The 14,424-nt window shown below is 44.9% G+C and overlaps 1 long non-coding RNA gene across 1 annotated transcript; it reads right to left on the bottom strand.

The window, feature by feature from the left end:
- Positions 1-1,306: 1,306 nt before the first annotated feature.
- LOC115089573 lies at positions 1,307-13,802 on the bottom strand. The gene is made up of 3 exons (XR_003856174.1): positions 13,628-13,802; positions 11,060-11,093; positions 1,307-1,451 (listed from the first exon to the last, which is right to left on the bottom strand). It is a non-coding gene; the product is annotated as an uncharacterized LOC115089573 (long non-coding RNA).
- Between the last annotated feature and the right edge of the window lie 622 nt (positions 13,803-14,424).

The raw sequence follows: 14,424 nt of genomic DNA on the forward strand, positions 1-14,424 counted from the left end.
TTCCCACAATGTCTTTTCTGGTATAAGAGATATCACCTTTTATTCATTGACACTTAAGACAAAAGTGGTAGGCTTTAAAATCTTTTAACTCAATGTATGAAACATGACATGTCCTAAACCATAACAGATGGCTACCACAAGGCCATCTGTACCAGCTTAAATCGAGTGTGCGATGGGCTGCAGACGCGCCGTAGCGGAAGAGGTTCAATGAAGCCCGTACAGGAGGATGCGCAAAAGCTGCTTCCTTAAGGGGTACGAATGCTCCTAGAAAGTGCTGCCTGCCCTCCACCCCACTGAATGAGCGCAAGGCGCCTGTGCAGATCCTCAGCATTGCCCTGGGAATGTGTGTATATCCCACTCCGCTTTCTGCCTGTGTTGGTGAAGCTTCCCAACCTTTGTTTTTGCGGTTTTGTGATGTCATTAGATAGAAACCCTGTGTGGAATTTATGGCCTGATTAGGAGCCCGTGGACGTACTTTGTTTCTTCTCCTGGCTATCAGAGCACAACTGTTGTGAGGAATTCCAGATGAACACAATGTCCTTCGCAAGCGAACCGGGCATTTCTGTTTGCCTGTGTTTTAAATGGCAAGGTGGAATTTGAACCTTGCCCACAGGCAGCACAGAAGACACCAGAGCTCATTCTGCAATAATGTTGCTGTTTATTCTTCTTTATAGCCTGCACTAGTCCAATGGTTCAAGGGTGAAATGGGTGAAGAATCAGTGCTGAGGTGATAAGGAAGAGACAGAGGGCGGAAAAAGAAAGCACAAACTAGTGATTGCTGAAGACCATGAGGTAGCTGGGTTGGTACCAGCAGGTTCCAACTCCCCAGAAAATAACTGGGTCAGTGCGATCAGGTTATTTATTATTTATTTATTTATTTATTTATTTTAAATTTTTATATACCGGAATTCCTGTATGCAATACAAATCAGTCCGGTTTACAAGTAACGAAAGAGGTTGCCCTGGTCTGGGAAGTTAGACCTGGGTTTTTTTACATAGAACATGGAACAACAACAATAAACCATTGAACATTATTACAAGTAACATAGAATGTAACAATAGCATTTAACAGATTTAACCTTTTTTACAAAGAACTTTAGTAGCGAATATGGTTTAGTAGCGAATAGGTTAGTGGCAGTTGGGTTACTATCCAGTGAAGCCACGGGGATCTAGGTGGCAGGATGTTTGGGCAACAGCCTCCCAAATTTTGTAGCTGTTCAGGTGATAGAGCTTGATGATCAGAGACGTTATACTATCGCTGTTATTATTAATAATGCACGGAGGGTTTGACTTTCACATACCGTGTGAACCGTGATTCTAAGTTTTAAATGCAGCCTGCGTGTTTTATTTTGTAGGCATCACGGGGTTTCTACAGCCAGGTTCCGCCAGTGAAATATTCTGCACTCTTGGGTCTGCTGCTAGGCTGAGCCACTTTTATACACACTGATGCAACTGTAAAAAAAAATAGGAAAACTTCTCAATTCTATCACAAACATGCGTCATCTGACAAACACGGGCTGCTTGCCTAACACTGTGCCACAGAGCCGAGGAGCATTTGAGGTTACTCACACAGCCGCGCTGCTGTCACTTTGTGAGTGGCAGCGCTCAGTCTGTGCCGCACTGTACACTTTCTCTAAGAAAAAGAAAACGCGCTTCACAGGGGCCAAAACATCGCAGCTCTCGCTGGCATAGAAGTTGGGTTGTAGTAACATTAATTTGTTTTTTTTTTTCAGGAAGACAACCAGGCTGTGCTGCTAAGGCTGATACAGTTACATATTAACCTTCTGGACACTGTCTGCATTCCAAACCTGAAAGCACAATTTATGAATGACTTATGGGTTCTTTTCCAAGTCACATTTGCACTACATGTTGCAACACAATGTTTGTTTTTTTAAATAAGTAACCTTCAGATGTTCATTGAGGAGTGCGATGATTGGAAGTGAGCCTTTTGTGCTGTGGCGTAGTTGATGCAGCCCCGTAGGCAAAACTGCGAGGCCTGCGCCGGCAGCTGGCGAATGCGCCCGGGGGCGGGACAGAACGGAGATTCACCTATACCAGCCAACACCCCCAGCAGGTTGAGCCCTTGGGTTCTGGTGGACGTCAGGTGGGGTCCCTAGGGTGGAGGAGAGAGCAAGAGTCCCCAAGGGCACGCCGGGGTCAGGACAGGCAGCAGGCTGGAGATATGGAGACAAGCCAAGAGTTGGGGCAAGGGTGAAGTCAGATCCGGGCGGCAGGCAAAACGTGGTCAGGTCCAAACAGGAGGTCAACTCCAGGAGATCAGGCTGGAATGGATGAAGACACACAAAGGGGACTGGACGAGACAAGGAGAAGGGGGATGAGGCTGGACGAGACAGTTTGGATGAGATAAGGCTGGAGAAGGCAAGGCCGGATGAGGCAAAACAGGACAAAGTGAGGCTAGATGAGGAAAGGCTGAAGAAGACAAGGCACAGGAACGCAGGGCAATCAGGAACGCGGGAGCAACACGAACCACTAGCAGTAGGAGACCCGTTGCTGAGGCATCATAGGGCTGTTCTGGACCCACTTAAATAGGGAGATCATGTGATGTCATCAGAGGGCGCCGTGGAGGCTTTTACCACCGGGGGGCCCTTTAAGAGGCCTTCAATTAGGCGCACATACGCCTAGGGGAAGCCAGCCTGACAGCAGTGCAGCAGCGTTTCTGGCTGCTTTTGTCAGCGGTCAGCGTTGGGCAGTGCATAGGCCACGCAGTGGAGCTGGTAGTGCTGGGGGTGAGTGATGCCAGTCGCGGGAGGAGTTTAAATTTCCTTTTATTTTGGAATGCTAAGAGAATGTGAGAGAGAAACATCTGATCGTGACACTGTGGGCTCTTTGTTCAAAGGAACACCAGGTCACAGGCAGATTACTGCGCTTCACTCTAACTCGGAGTTTTCTTTTGGAATACAGCAAAAATATTCTGATCTCATGCTGTTTTTTGGAGGCAGAATAAAGCATGGTGTGCCCACCAAACTGGCAACATCGTTCCTATGTGCAGCTAAAAATGAATGCTAATGCATAAATCAGATTCACCATCACTTCCATTAGGAAAATTAGATGGTTGCCTAAAGCACCAACCATAAGGCAGAGGCAAGATCTCCAGCGCAAGCCCCTGGCAGACAGCTGAATCTACAGAGGACAGCAACCATGGGGCCACGAGAGTGGAGCCCTTCCCATTTGCAACCGAAGATTAGGAGAGAGGCCTGGAGGCAGGGTTGTCAATTGGCTCCAGATTTTCAGGACAGGTTGATCCAGTCCTGGTTTTACCCCATTGCATGCTGGGACCTATTCTCATTTCCCTATTGCATTTCCTAAGAAAAGCAAGATGATAAGTATCTGCATGCAGGAGAGTAAAACCTGGATTGGATCAACCTGTCCTGAAAATCTGGAGCCAGTTGGCAACCCTACTTGGAGGGCCACGAGCAGAGCCTATCCTGCTCCGGCTGAAGATTAGGAGCATGGCCTGGTGGGCTGCAAGTGGAGGCCATCCCACTCATGATCAAAGATTAAACCCAGAGGGGCTGCTAATGGAGCCTATCCCGCTCATGGCTGATCAGTAGGAGACAGCCGTGGTGGGCCTTAAGCAGAGCCCAACCGGCTTGCAGCTGAAGATTAGAAGAGAAGCAAAGCAGACTGCAAGCAGTGCCGGTCCCGCTTGCAGCCAAAGATTAGTCCCGGTGGGGTAGCTGGCAGGGCCCATCCTGTCTGTGGCTGAAGACACAGAGAAGAGAACCTGGGAGAGCCACAGGTGGAGCTCATTCTGCCTGCAAAGGAAGAAGAGGGAGAGGCCCAGAATGAAAATGCATGAGAGTCTGTGAACCTATGTGAGTGAAAGCGAGGAAGTGTTTATGTGTGAGGGTGTGTGGGTGAATGTGAAAGAGGGCGTCTGTGTGAGGTGTGGTATGTGTGTGTGAGATAGAGGGAACCTGTATGAGGGTGTGTGTGTGTGTGTGTGTGTGTGTGTGTGAGTGAGTCAAGGAAACTGTGTGTGAAGGAGAGAGGATGTGAGAGATAGAGACCATGTGTGAGTGTATAAGGGTTCTAGTGCCAGCGCAGCAGCATTGGAAACTTAACTCGATCTCTGACCAGGAGTTAAGTTTTCAGCTCTAGCAATCCTCGGTTCTTGCCCGTGCATCTCTCTGCATCTGGGAGTACTGCTTAATGCCCTCATTTGCATGGGATTTCCACGCAAGGGCGCGAAGCAGCACTCACATTTCTGAATGCACATTTTGTGCAGGTGAAACTCCTTGCTGCATCGGCAGTAAGGTTTACGCTCACAAAATGAGTGTTGAAATGCGGGCAAAACTGCGCGTTGGGGTGAAGGCGCCTTTCTGCATCGGCCTGTCAGTGAGTCAGGTGTCTGAGCTGTGCTCAGTTTGCAGCTTGCCCATTTCTGAAGGTGCTGGAGTGACTTTTATTCTTGGGACTTTGCAGAGATATTTTCTTCCCTGTTCTGTTTCAGCGCTTTGGATGGCTTCTGAGGTTTTTCTTGTTACGTGTGGTTCTGTATTAATTAACCAAGGCCTAAATATAGCTTCAAGGGCACCAAAGGATGAGAAACGGAAAGCTGTGCAGGAGCTGTGCAGAGTTTCATGGTAACTTCCATATCCCTTTTGGTGCTCATGGTCAGGGAAGGGCTCTCTCCCTTGAGGTCGTGGACTGTGGGATTGGTCCCACTGGGCAGGGGTCACAGTGTGCTCAAGGAACTCTGTACCATGGCTCACGTTCACCTGCTGCCCTGCAGAGAGAGAGAGGTACGCAAACCGGGGTTGGACTGCTACCTGCCTCCACTCTTCCTGCCTCAATAGCTTCTTTCATATAATCTGCTTAAGATGCTGATATCATGTGGCTAATTTGATTAGCCATTTTCAGTAGATTAATTTGATTAGCCACTTTTCAATAGATTAATTTGATTAGCCACTTTTCAATAGATTATCAAAGCAGTGAACAACTTAAATAATACAGATGGAGTTCAGTCTTGATTGTGCAAAGTGCACAAAACGGGCTTTTATTGTTGAGCCTATGGTCAATATTCAAAGCCGTTTAGCTGAATAACTCAGAGGTTATCCAGCTAAATGACACGTTTTTGAACATTGGGTCACTTATCCACCTATATAAGTCATTGTCCGGCTAAAATACAAATGGATAAAAAGAGGCATTCGGGGGGGGGGGGGGGGGGGGGGCTAAGTTATCTGGCTAACTTAGGGAAATTTCACTTGTGCCTGGCTACGTTTGCCAGTCTGGGAAGCGCTGGAAGCGTAAACTGCAGGTGGCTTGTGCCTCCAGCGCTGCTTCTGCCAGAGCAGTGCTGGAAGCACCAGGAGCGGGTAAGTGAATGCCTCACTCTCAGCTGGGGTTTTTAGGACCTGGGGAAGGCGGGGGGTCCGAGGCGGGGGCAGCCCGGGATATAAAGGTTGCAGATGGGTGAAGGAAGTGTGGGGGAGGGAGGGAGGGGGCAATGAGATAGCTCAATATTGATAAAAAGAACAGGTAGAAAGGTAGGGGGGCCGACCTGAGGACCCTGATGCATATTTTGCACATCAGAGGGCTTGAGGGAGGGAGGGGGCATGGCCCAGGAGGGCCATTTATAACATATTTGGGGAGAGGGCTGGGGATTGGGCTGCAGGCCTGCACAGCACTTTTTTTTTTGGTTTTATAACGTCACTTAACCGGATGACTTTGCAGATATCCAGTTAAGTGGAAAGTTCTCTGTCCACATCTAGCCAGATATATTCAAACATAGCAGAGTAGGTTTTAGAATTATCTGGATAACTTTAGGCTAATATATTCAGCAGGATGTTTACCCACTAAATATGTGGGACAAGTTATCCAGGTAACTTTAGTTGGATAATTTTTCTGCTCAGCGGCATCCTGTATTTTAGTAAGAAACAAGATGTTCCACCACTGAAACTTGACAGTCTATTAGAACAAGAGCTGGAAGATCAGCAACACCAAGAAATAAGCTGATTTACAATATGATTCAACTTAAATGACAACTAACATAGGTACTTTGTGTTAATAATGACTATAATGTCCTCCAAATAACCATAAAACCGAATATATGGTATACAAAACATGTTAAAATAAATAAATAAATAAACATAGAAATGACTGCAGAAGAAGACCAAACGGCCCATCCATCTGCCCAGCAAGCTTCACACTTGTTTTTTTTTTCTCATACTTATCTGTTACTCTTGGTCCTTAGTAACCTTTTGTTACTTTTCTTCCACCCCCGCCATTAATGCAGCGAGCAGTGCTGGAACTGCATCTAAGTGAAATATCAAGCTTAATTGGTTAGGAGTAGTAACTTCCACAATAAGCAAGCTACTCCCACGCTTATTTGTTTACCCAGCTTGTGCAATTCAGTCCTTGTTGGTTGTCTGAATATAAATCCACTTTTCTTCATTCTTCCCTGCCGTTGAAGCAGTGAACTGTGCTGCATATGTATTTCAAGTGAAGAATCAGGCTTAATTGATTCGGGGTAGTAACCGCCGTAACAAGCAAGCTACACCCATGCTTATTTGTTTACTCAGACTATGCAATTCAGTCCTTGTTGGTTGTTGTCTGAATATAAATCATATTTTCTTCATTCCCCCCTGCCATTGAAGCAGAGAGCTATGTTGGATATGCATTGAAAGTGAAGTATCAGGCTTATTTGGTTTGGGGTAGTAACTGCTGTAACAAGCAAGCTACTCCCAACTTTTTTGTGAATGCAAATCCTTTTTTTCCACATTTCCTCTTGCTATTGAAGCATAGAGCAATGTTGGAGTCACATTAACCATGTTTATGTTTATTGAGAAGGGTATTATCTCCAGGTAGTAGCCATCATTCCCACATTAACCATGTGTATGTTTATTGACTAAGGGTATTATCTCCAGGTAGTAGCTGTCATTCCCGCAAGCCACCCTCTCTTCATTCACATCCTCTAAACTTTATGGATCCACAGTGTTTATCCCACACCCCTTTGAAGTCCTTCACAGTTTTGGTCTTCACCACTTCCTCTGGAAGAGCGTTCCAGGCATCCACAACCCTCTCCGTGAAGAAATACTTCTTGACATTGGTTCTGAGTCTTCCTCCCTGGAGCTTCAAATCGTGACCCCTGATTCTGCTGATTTTTTTCCAATGGAAAAGGTTTGTCATTGTCTTTGGATCATTAAAACCTTTCAAGTATCTGAAAGTCTGTATCATATCACCTCTGCTCCTCCTTTCCTCCAGGGTGTACATATTTAGGTTCTTCAATCTCTCCTCATAAGTCATTCGATGAAGACCATCCACCTTTTTGGTTGCCCTTCTCTGGACTGCCTCCATCCTGTCTCTGTCCCTTCCTCTCCATGCTAGAGACTGTACAAGAAGGTCATCAGGTAAGTTAAGTAAAAAGATACCAATGCAGGTATACTAAGTTACACGAGATTTAGGCTGTATTTTGCCATATATATATGAAGTTTGGGGAGATAGCTGAACCTGTTTTCTCTGATCCCAAACGTGGGAGGCTTTTGTGTCCATACGGGAGGCTGATCCCTGTTCTTAATTGGCCCCATATTGCTGTGAATGGCTAAATGGACTTTTCTTGGTGAGTGAAAACCGTACTTAAGATCATGTGAAATATGGTGTTAGTTGAATGTTATGATGATGTGCAATAGCCAAATCAAGAATGTTCAGCAATTCTGGTGAAAGTTCAAGAGGGGAGAATGTAACAGTGATTTAAAAAATGCCTTCTATGTATGTTATATAATTAATGCTTTAATGTTTAATTAGTTTCACCAAAATTGGTAATTTCACCATGATGCCCTGCACTTGGGTAAACTTGTAATTTGTGTTGCTCCTTTAGGCTTGCCTCCATTTTGTCCAGACTGCTGTATGCCAGGAGAAGGCTGGACCAACAGGAAATTGTTAATGCCTATAATTCTTTCATTCCAGATGACTTGAATACAATATCTTTGTAAATGCAGTTTTTAAAAGAACTGTGGGAACCACAAAATGCTGAAAGGGGAGAGGTCCAGTCGCAGGAATCTGTGCTCATATGAAGGGATGGATCTCTCTCAGGGGAAGATAGCAAGGTGAAACTGACAATACTAGCAATAGCCAAACTAACTTTCTTTCAATTATGCCAGTTACATTATCTGCATCCTTTTCTTGATGGATCTGCCTTTGCTACAGTCATCCAGGCTTGCATCATTTCTTTCTTGGCTTACAGCAACTCACTTTTCACGGGATCCCAAAAAGACTCAGTCGGTGCCTACAGCTCATTCAGAATGCTGCAGCTCGAATGCTACGGAATACAAATACATTTAAAAGGATCACCCCTATCCTAAAAACTCTGCACTCTCTCCCAATACTCCACCGAGCTAAGTTCAAAATCCTTTTACTAGCCTTTAAGGCCCTCAAAAGATATGCACCATTCTACTTCAGCCATCGTCGCAACCCATAATGCCTTCTAGGGATGTGCAGACAAAAAGTTTATGTTCATAAGTCCATAAGTCGAAAGGGGGGGTCAATTTCGGTCAATATGGACATATGGAGAATTCTATAAGTTGAGTCTATGTCCATACGTGCACCGATTCCCTAAATAAAAATTTAAACCCCTCACCCTCCTTAATCCCCCCCCAAGACTTACCAAAACTCCCTGGTGGTCCAGCGGAGAGTCAGGACGCCATTCCTGTATTCCTTTGCGAGGAGCACGTGACTTTGGCGTCACGTCGGAGTGACGCGGACGTCACGTGATTCCCCGCGCGTTCGCTCCGGGACCCTCGTTGAACACAACCGGAACTTTTGGCCAGCTTGGGGGGGCCTCCTGACCCCCCCAAGCTGGCCAAATGGTGAGGCGCTCTTCAACCGTCGCCGGAGCTCCCAGTGACGTCAGGGGGGGGGGGGGGGCGTGGTCATAGATCGCAGTCATCCAATTTCCCTCACCTCCTGCTGTTGGCTGTTGGTTCCGTATCTTTTTTTTTTTTTCCTGCCATTCAGTTTGTTGTTTAGTTCTCGCGGGGGCCCAGGATGGAGGGAGGCCTCCCCGCTCGCCGGCGCCTGATGGTGAGGCGCTCTTCAACTGTCGCCGGAGCTCCCAGTGACGTCGGGGGGGGGGGGGGGGGGGTGGGCGTGGTCATAGATCGCAGTCATCCAATTTCCCTCACCTCCTGCTAGAGTATTGATCTCACTGAAAGGTGGCAGTTGAGAAGTCAGTCAGTCTAGCTTTGATTGAGTAAGGAAGCAAATGGTGTCAGACCTTGGGGCTGATGGAAAAAATGTGCTGAAAGCGGGTGCTGAGTGTTCAGCGTCCATGGGCTTACGTTGTCAAGGAGGCGCTAAGGTTGATTGTGCGCTCCTAGCACCTCCTTGACAGGGGCACCCGGGAGAAGTCGGCTGTCCACGGTTGTCCACCGGTTAAGAAAACAAACACTGAATTTATTGACGTCCATTTTCCTAATCGGCGCACAGACATGGGTTCGGAAAATGGACGCTGGTTAACTGAGTGCCCGTTTCCCAAACCTGACATCCAGCACTTTAAAAAAAAAAATTTTTTTTTAAATCTTTCATTCCTCCAACTTAATATCGCCACGATATTAAGTTGGAAGATGTACAGAAAAGCAGTATTTTCTGCTTTTCTGTACAACATTTTGGGGGTGCTCAGAAATTAATGCCTGATCTGGGCAGGCGTTAATTTCTAAGTGCAAAAATGTGTGAATTGGATGCACTTTTTTTTTGCATTGGGGTGACTAACTAATAGCCTCATCAACATGTGATGAGCACTATTAGTTTCACAGCATGTTGGATGTGCATTGTGGAGACGCTAATCTCCTTTTAGCATAAGGGGCTGAGGATGCGCCTACACAACCCGCGTCCAACTGCGGCTTAAACAGTGCGCTCCGCTGAGCGCACTGCATTGTATCGGCCCCCTTATCTCTTCAGAGTCTGCTCTATAGGGCCAGAAGTTGAGCACAGAGAGGACAGGCATATCAGTCTGTGGAAGAGTTTTGTGTGGATGTGAATATTTAGCAAAATGTGTGTTTTTGAAATTGGAGTCAAAGGTAAGTAAGAGAAGAATTATCTGTGAAAGGGGGTCACAGGTTTCAGATGCCAGATTCCTTAATATTGTGTAACAAATTACAGCGTGGATTTGAGAATATTTCTGAATCTAGGAATAATCCTTGATAGCAAGAAGGAGAATGCACAGTTGGTATGGAAAAGAGAGAGATTTGTGACTGTGCTTACAATTCTGTGACAGTACAGGGAGAACAAATTCAGCCTAAAAGAGCTGGCAACAGAGCTCTGTTCCTAGCGGAGCATTCAAAAGGGACACTTACAAACTGCAAGCGGTCCTTACATAATCATCTATAGCAGCAGTTAAACAAAGCGACTGAGTGTGCCAGATTTGTGAGCAGAAAGGAAAGTGTGTGTGCCAGAGTTTCTTTATTTCTCTCACACTGATTCCCAAATTTCCTGTGTGCTCTAGTGAGAATAGGGAAATGTAATTATTGTTTATTTTAATACAGAATTAGCTATCCATGTTCCAACAAGCCTTCATGGACATACTCATGTCTAATGTATCTTCGGAAGATAAGCGGGGATAGAGTATTAGAGGAACCCTCTATTATTTTGGTTAAGTCTTAGATAGGTCCAGAAGCAAGCCAGAAGACGACGCTTCCCACACAGACCTTGGAGAAGGCACCCGTTCCTTAAACTGCTCCCACTGCCAGTGTTTCGCCAGCTCAGGGGGATCAGCTCCGGTGGAGGGGATGAAGACCAGCGAGCAATCAGTGGATCCAGCTAAGTGGGTACATCACAGAACTAATGCACAGTCTAGCTAGACCACCGAATCCGAACTGAGACAGTGTACAAGAGAGAGAGAGAGAGAGAGTGAGGCTAGCGGGTGCTGAGATAACAGTATCTACTAGTTCTGATGCAACAACACCAAAAAGGAGAGAGAGAGAACGCATACAGAGTGGTACAGAATTTGCAAACAAAGAAAAGACACAGAGTCACTTGAATGCTTAAGGGAAAAAGTCAAGAGAAACACAGACAAAGAGGAGAACAAACAGTTTAATACTTACTGTCTATTTAAGAAACAGCCGTATTACACAGCACCTGGAAAACAAAAGGGGACACAAAGACTCAACTTCTTTAAAGGTCTATTAATCAAACAAGTACATTTAGAGAAAGAAAAGTTTCTTGCAGTAACAAATACTTATCTGATGAGCACTCCAATTAGTTGAAAGAACCGGTTCTTTTTTTTTTTTTTGTTAGTCAGATCTATATTATTTATATCAGCAAAGAGAAAAGTGTTAAATGCTGATGCTGAAACTTTAATGCTAAATTTTAGATAATTCTGTAAATATTTCCAGGGTGATAAAACAAATAAAACTGAATTCCTAAAATTATTATTATTAAAGCAATTGTAATCCATCTGATTATTGCTTTCAAGTCTCTGCCTCTCCTCTCTGTCCCTGGGAGACTGCCTGGGTGGGGTCAGTCCCTTGTTTCCCTTGAGAAGACCCAGTCGGAAGAAGAGTAACATTTTTCTCTACCAGTCTTCACTCTGGGTAACATCTTACAGTGACTCACTTCCTGCCAACAGAAACCCCATTACTACTGCCACCGTACCACTGAAGCAGGAGAGTCATTACTCCAAAGCGTCTGCTTGGTTAGAGTAATTTGCAAAAATGCAGGCCAAACTCAGAAATGTCAGCTGTACTGTGAAAGGTCTACTGATCTGGCTTGGGATATCATAGGTAGTTCACGAAATGTTTACTTGAAAAATGTTTGAAGGCTTTGAAATGACTGTAAGCATCCTGAGTATGTGTCTGGTCATGCTGAGAATTGTGGAGAGGGTGGTTTTGCTCCAGACGTTTCACCTGCTCCTTTGGGCCTCCAGCTCAGTGGGAGCAGGCGACGGCTGGGGCTGCAGTAACATGAGCATTCATTTGCAACTGCTTGGGCTTTTTCCCTTCATCTGTTGACTACCCGCCCCCTCCCTTTTCTTTCTAGTCTGACTACCGCAGAAACAATCCTTCGGCCAGAAGCCACAGATTTCCCCTTCTATGGAATACAGTAGACGCTCATCCAGATTCTGATGGTTGGCCATCACGGGTACAAGTTAACTGGGCCTCCCTCTCTCACTTACCTGTGGGGGCTGTGACTGCCGCCCCCACGTCTCTGTCTAGCCTGAGGAGCAGAAGCTGTGCTTGGAACTCAAACCCTGAACTCCTGCCCAGCTGTGCTCAGCTTTACCACTCAGCCATTCAGGCAGTCCTGGGTATGGGACTGTTTTCTTCTGTGCTGCAAGAACTTTTTTGTATAAAGCATGCCTGCATGAATTTTGAAGATAAAAAAAAAAAAAGGTAAATTTATTTTAAAAAAAGGTTTTCCCCACACTTGCACTATCGTAATGGCCGAAGTTGTTAGATAACAGATGAGAACACTGTTTTGTTGTGCACTTGTTTTCCTGCGCTCAGTTGACAGTGATGTCATTTCTAGCACCCTCCAGTTTGTTTTGCTTTTGTGGGATTAAGGCACAGTGGTGCAGTTCTATTACTGTTTTGCAAATGAAAATAGGATTTTTTTCAATCATAAGCAGAAACAAACAGTGGATGATAAAAAAAAAAAAAAATGGATGAGAACATTCTTTTAAAAGCAAGTCGAGGTCAACAGTTGCATCTAACATCAAGAGGAGAGCCTAGATTGAACCTTCAGCCCTTCACAGTCAGCCATGTTAAATTTAAAACTGATTACACACAATGTTAGGGGAAAAAAATCCATTTCAGTAAACAAACTTATTAATAGAAATCCTATGATGAATGTCATTATATAGTTAAATATGATATTAAATGCATGTGTTAAGTTGGAAGGGATTAAGCAAAACTTTTTATAGTGCAAGGGCTTAGTATCAAATTTTGAGGAACAGCGCGATCTAATAATATAGCTGCCTGCTTTAACCATTTCTAAGCAATTTACCATAAGCCTAGGATGTGCAAAAAACAACTATTAAGGACTTCATTCTGAGACCTTTGTTTAGAGGTACTACTGGTAAATAACCTCTTGCGCTTATTTGCCCATTACGAGTTTATATTCTCTAGACCAAAGACTATTTTATTTCCAGGAAATGCACTCTACGAACCTCTTGCTGCATTTTGGTTTTTAACTTCATCATGAAGGCGATCACATATTGTCTTCCATCCATCAAAGTCAGGATTTCTGAAAGCGCTATAATTACATCTTCAAATCTGTGATTAAGCAGAAGTGAAGCTTCTCTGGGCAAGGAAATTCAAGGTTCAGTGAAAATATAGCTTTCTAATGAGAAGAATTTTTCACAGCATTCTCTCGGTGGGTATTGCTGATTAAAGAGTCATCTTTATTAATTTGGGAGGGGCCTCCCATTCACAATTTTGCCATTTTACCAACATGCATTCCCTTGCTAGTGTCTAACACATGCTAGTCTACGTTTGAACCAAAAGTACTTCCTGCATTGTATAATTAGCAAATTAAAAAAGGATAGAGGTTTGCAAGCCATATCACCATCCTGTGTTTGAATAACCTTTCGTTCAGAAAACTGATTATCCATTTTAGTTTTCTTTATCATACAGGACACAGCAGGAAATTCTGAATAACATTACATCACAAACCTGTCGAAGAGCTTGGCTCAGCTGCAAATTCAGCAATGTTATGAACCTCATCCTGTATAAGAAAGGTCCTGATAAACAGTCGGCCTGGTGGCCCTGTGACCATGCTGATCACTGCCCTGCAGGAGATCAAGGTTAGATTACTGAGTCCAGAGTCTGTTTTTTTAGGTTGACTCAGGCTGGGGATGGAGCTCTTAGAGGAGAGGGAATCTCAGCTGTTGCACAACAGCATCGTGTAGGGATGAGACTCTGGGTGTATGCAAAGGGGCTCCAGAAGGAGTCAATGTCTCTGGCCCCTGACCAAGGACTGTCATTGGGATGGCTGAGCTAGAAGGAAGTGGGAAGGGGGATGGGAGGTTGCAATATAGATAAAAATCCTGGACAGTTGCTCGTTACAGCTTATAGTGCTATAGCCCAGTACAGGTGAGTTCTGACTGAGCTGGAAGTCCAAAGCAAGAGGAGGAAAACTACTTGCCTGAAAGAAAAATGCAGTATATGAGAGAAACCACACAGGCCTTCTAAACCATGCTGAAGTGCCATCAATATACCAAGTCAGTGATCTTTACTATTTTTCAAGTGGGGGCCATTTTGGCAAAAAAAACAACTTTAATGTGAGAGCCAGGGACATCTCCCTGAACAAATATCCCTCTCCAATGACGCAGCTAGTCTGGAGCAGCTCATGCTACTAAACTAAGTCTGCTCCCCCACAGTTTCTGTCTCTCTAAACCCATCTTCCTCCCAGTCCATGTCCCCTACACTCACTATCTCTCTCTCTCCCTCTGCCCATTTCCCCCACACTC

This window comes from Rhinatrema bivittatum, chromosome 4 (genome assembly GCF_901001135.1).
Source record: "Rhinatrema bivittatum chromosome 4, aRhiBiv1.1, whole genome shotgun sequence".
Classification (NCBI taxonomy): domain Eukaryota; kingdom Metazoa; phylum Chordata; class Amphibia; order Gymnophiona; family Rhinatrematidae; genus Rhinatrema; species Rhinatrema bivittatum.